The sequence below is a fragment of the Triticum dicoccoides genome, chromosome 1A, assembly GCF_002162155.2.
Source record: "Triticum dicoccoides isolate Atlit2015 ecotype Zavitan chromosome 1A, WEW_v2.0, whole genome shotgun sequence".
NCBI lineage: Eukaryota > Viridiplantae > Streptophyta > Magnoliopsida > Poales > Poaceae > Triticum > Triticum dicoccoides.
Window position 1 is genome coordinate 439,016,003 of NC_041380.1, and position 5,353 is coordinate 439,021,355.

The window sequence follows — 5,353 nt, forward strand, 5'->3', positions numbered from 1 at the left end:
ACTATTGAGGAAGACTGCGTGCCGGACTGCAAACATATATTTCGGATGTTACCCTTGTACGGGGTATGTTTAGGACACCTTTGTTCACTTACGATTCGGCTAAAAGCTATGGAGGAACTGCGCGTCAATGTCGGCTTCCGAGCCCAAACCGCCTGACAAGGACATCTTCCCTTGTTTTGGAGCACCTCCCTCCAAATCTTCGAAGGCAGTTCTCTTCTTCCCATGCAGGGAAGGGATGTCGTCTTCCCCTTCTCTTTTGTCTTTGGAAGAGGGAGTCACAATCTCCCCGGACATAGCGTCTGGTGTACCTTTAGAATGGAGGTCACCTTTTCCCTTGATATGTCACCGGAGTCAGCATCCTTGTTAACACAGGATCGACCGAGTCTTCGGGAAGAGGGGCCGAACACCTAATTCTTTCCGCCTTCTTTACCTAGCCCAGTGCGAAGATGGTTTTCTCAGTACTACGGGAGGTTTAACTAAGCTATGTTCGGGAGTCGAGTGCTTACCGAGGTATCCTGATGGTTGTAGTCAAGGCCGATGTCTTCGGTGGTATCCGGCCACTGCCTTCGTGTCCCGAAGAATAGCTTCCACATTCCTTTGTGCGTCGTACCGAATAAGTGCTGAAGGGTCTGTGGTCCTTCCAGAGTGAACTCCCACATGCGGAGGGGCCGTCGCTGGCATGGCAGGACCTGACGGACTAGCATTACCTGGATTAAATTGATGAGGCCAGTATCCTTTTCAAGGAGGCTCCAGATGCGGCTTTGTAGTGTCTGCACTTCGTCAATGGATCCCCAGTCCAGCCCCTTATTAATCCATGATGCGAGCTGTAATGGAGGGCCAGATCGGAACATAGTTGTAGCTTCCCACTTGGTACCACGAGGTTCGGTGATGTAAAACCACTCCCGCTGCCATAGGTCGGAAGCTTCTGTGAAAGAACCTTTGGGCCAAAAAGCATTGGCGAGCTTGTACACCATAGCACCACCACACTCTATTTGCTTCACCTCGATTACCTTCGGCTTCAAGTTAAAGGTCTTGAGCCATAAATCGAAGCGAGGGGTAATGCGGAGAAAGGCCTCGCACTTGACAATAAATGCCGAGATGTGAAGGAAGGAGTCCGAAGCTAGATCCTGAAAATCTAGCCTGTAATAGAACATGAGGTCGCGAACGAAGGGATGGAGAGCGAACCCTAGACCCCAGAGGAAGTGGGAGATGAATACGACCCTCTCGCCGGATCTGGGAGTAGGAATAACCTGTCCTTTAGCAGGGAGCCTATGGGGGATTTCCTTGGTCAAGTATCTTGCCGCCCGGAGTTTTGCGATATCCTCCTCTGTGATATAGGAGGTCACCCACTGGCCTTGAGGGCTTGGTCCGAACATGACTGGGAGGCTCGGAACAGTTGAGTTGAAACATGGGTGCTAGAACTCAAGGTTGGGAAGGTTGAGGAAGAGGTAGGCGCGGAGGAGAAAGACGGGTCTGTGCCCCTTTATAAAGGCGATGAATATCAAACGCCTCCTCATAGGCCTTAAAGCGTGCCTATTCCCAAGGGATTATGCCAACGGAACGGTTGGGTTATCCACGCCCGTATTAATGAAAATCCCGTCACTACAAGAAATATGTCAACTAGTGACCTTCTGTCAGTGACCCTGGAAGACTTGGTCATAGATCTATGACCATTTGAGACCAATTGGTCAAAAGCTGTTTGGGGGGCTCCAAACCCTAAACTATAAGGACCATTTTGGTCAGAAAGGTCGTTATTTCCTTACACGAAATGGTCATAAAGCAGATAGCACTGGCCCGCTGCCTTATTTCTAGCTGATCATGACCAATATAGATGGTCATAACCTTGTAAATTGTGGTGGGTTGCTATGACTAGGCGCCACCTCATCAGTTTTGCCTATGTGTCATGTCCATGTGGCAGTTTTTGCCCTAGGTTGTGAAGCAACCTATATTTCTTCATTCCCAAAGTTCCCAAAAAAATCTCATAAATTCTTTGGGTCATATCTTCGTCAAATATGTAAAAAACCTTCATTTCCTAGTTCAAAAATAATTCAAAAATATTCATTTTCCTATTCTGTTCACAACAACACTTTATGAAGGAAGTGCTATTTATATATTCTTGATTGCCCTCGAAATTTTTGGGCACCTTTTCCTATCCAAATCATTGCCTCATGACAAAATTTAGCTCTATTTTCCTAGAAAATCTTCCTCGGCAAATTTCCAAAGTTTTTGTCCACCTAGAAGCATTGTGAAGGAAGTACCATTTTTATATATCCAAATGACATGAAATTTATACAATTCTTTCATATGCCCAATCTATCACCCTCCTCCAAATTTCAGCTCATTTAAATCATCTATGTGAGCCCAGGTTCAATTTATATTTTATGGCCAGATTGGCACGTTGCAAAGCAAGTGTTATCTAGACCCCTCCTATTACCCTCAAACTTTTTGGCCAGTCTTCCATACCCAAATCATCACCACATGATAATATTCAGCTCCATTTTCCTGGTAAATCTTTCTCAGGAAATTTCCAAGGTTTCTACCTCGAGAGAAGCTTTGTGAAGTAAGTACTAGCTAGGCTTACCCAAATGATTTGAAAATTTACAAGCGCATGACCATACCTATGTAAGTTACCTACACCAAATTTGAGCTCATTTCATTCATCCAATTTCTCTCACTAATTTTCCCAAGTTTCTGTCCAGAGAAGAGCATTGTGAAGGAAGTACCACTTTGGCATGTCCAAATGGTATAAATTTTCAACAATGATTGACTATGCCCAAATAACCATCCTCCACCAAATTTTAGCTCAATCCATTCATTATTTTGAGCCCAGCTTCAACATTCATATTTTTTCCAGTGTGGTACTTTGCAAAGCAAGTACCACCTAGGATCCTCCTTTTAAGCTGAAAATTTGTTTAGACATTCCTCTTAGTATATGATCATCCTCAGCCAAAACTCACGCCCATTGGCCATGTGCATTTCCCGTACCGCTAATCAAACACTTGGCTGCTAATTCATCTTTGAGCATAGGTTGGTCTCCTCGTGAGATTCTTCTGCTGTAATTTTCTTCCTAGCACCTACCTGGGGAGTGCCCAACCCACTAGACATGCCTAGGCCTCCCATAACGCATGTCAACACCAAGGTCACGCGGTGACCACGCGGCGGGCATGCGAGTTTACGCGCTTTGGAGTTGGGGCCCTGGGCCACCATCCAAAACGCGACGCATCACCACCAAACCATGTATTTATGCTTAAATAGATACTAATATAACTAGAAATGATTTTTGGGAAAAAATAAAGAGCAAACAATAAGGTAGCTGCAGTTCAAATTTGACTCGCTTCCTACTGAATCAACGGAAATTTGTCTTTTTCACCAAAGGTGGATCAAAACTTTTGAAACCCAACCATTTTGTCAATTGTGCATTAAATATGGCCTAGTATTTAATAAAATTGATTAGGTCCACTTTTGCAACAAATATATGGTAGGCCCTTCACAAAACAAACTCATATCAGGCACTCAAAAAATGGAAAATGATTTTTTCGTGCAAAGAAAATGATAACTTCCTTAGGCAACATTGTTTGTCATTCCAATATGCACCCTTGTGCACAATATGAGATCGTTTGAATAAACTATGCCAGGAATGTGGCCATAAGATTGATCATTTGGCTTGAAAGCCATGAATCTTCACGAATGATAGCTCATTTCTGAGAACACTTTTTTAAATAATTTTCGTATTACAAGTTTATTATTTTTACTGGTAACTTGTTCACATAAAATGATACAATGCGAAGGTTTTCCAATTTTTTGTTTTTTTTTGAATTTTTATGCCCGTTTCAAAATGCAGTCAAAACGACGGGCTTGACCGTTCCTAGCTAGTGGTTGAATCTTGGAAAATTTTCGATGTTTCTCTGAATAAATAGATACTTATATACCTAGGAATACTTTTTGGAAAAAATAAAGAGCAAACTATGAGGCAACTGCAGTTCAAATTTGACCAGCTTCCTACTGAATTGGCAGAAATTTATCTTTTCACAAGAGGTGGATCAAAACTTTTGACACCCAACCATTTGGTCAATTGTGCATTAAATATGCCCTGGTATTTTACAAAATTGATTTGGTACAATTTTGCAACAAATATTTGGTAGGTCCTTCACAAAAAAGCTCATTTTGGGCACTCAAAAAATGGAAAATGATTTTTTCGTGCAATGAAAATGATAACTGCCTTAGGCAACATTGTTTGTTATTCCAAGATGCACCCTTGTGCACAATATTATATCATTTGAACAAACTATGCCATGAATGTGGCCATAAGATTGATCATTTGGCTTGAAAGCCATGAATCTTCACGCACGATAGCTCATTTCTGAGAACACTTTTTTAAAATAATTTTCATATTACAAGTTTATTATTTTTCCTGGTAACTTGGTCACATATAATGACACAATGCGAAGGTTTTCCAATTTTTTGAATTTTTTTTGAATTTTTATGTCCGTTTCAAAATGCGGTCAAAACGGCAGGCTTGACCGTTCCTAGCTAGTGGTTGAATCTTGGAAAACTTTTGATATTTCTCTGATTAAATAAATACCTAAGTACCTAGAAATAATTTTTGGAAAAACTAAAGAGCAAACTATGAGGCAGCTGTAGTTCAAATTTGACCTACTTCCTGCTGAATCAGCGGAAAATTATCTTTTTAACTAGAGGCAGATAAAAACTTTTGACACCCAACCATTTGGTCAATTGTGCATTAAACATGGCCTAGTATTTTATAAAATTTATTTGGTCCAATTTTGCAACAATTATTTGGTAGGTCCTTCACAAAAAACTCATTTTGGATACTCAAAATATGACTAAAAATAAGTACGAAGATCAGAAATGCATACAAATTAGTGCTCATCCATAAAATGTGGTCTAACTTGAGTGAAAATTGATGTGATGCATACAAATATTTTTGATAGCTGCTTCATAAAATAGCTCTATCTCTAGTACTTGGAAATTATTTTAAATCATAGATTCTCGGACCAATCAGAACATTTCTCATGGATCACCCCACTCTATCTGATTTGAACCGTCCCCAAAAGGTGGATCCAACGTCTCTCACTCACCTCTCAGCAGGCCAACCCAAACCCTAGCAGCCCACGGTCGCGTCTCTCACCCCTCTCCCCGAGAATACACCCGCCGCCCCTGTCCCAGATCCAGATCGAGGACGGTGTCCCTTCGTCGCTGCCCCCTCCTTCCCAATCCAGATCTCGTGCTCCCCACCCCGCCGGCGCTCTCACCCACCCATCGGCGGCCTCGCTCCCAAAATCTGCTCTCTTCATTGCCGCCGACGCCCCACCACCATCCCCCTCCCCTCACC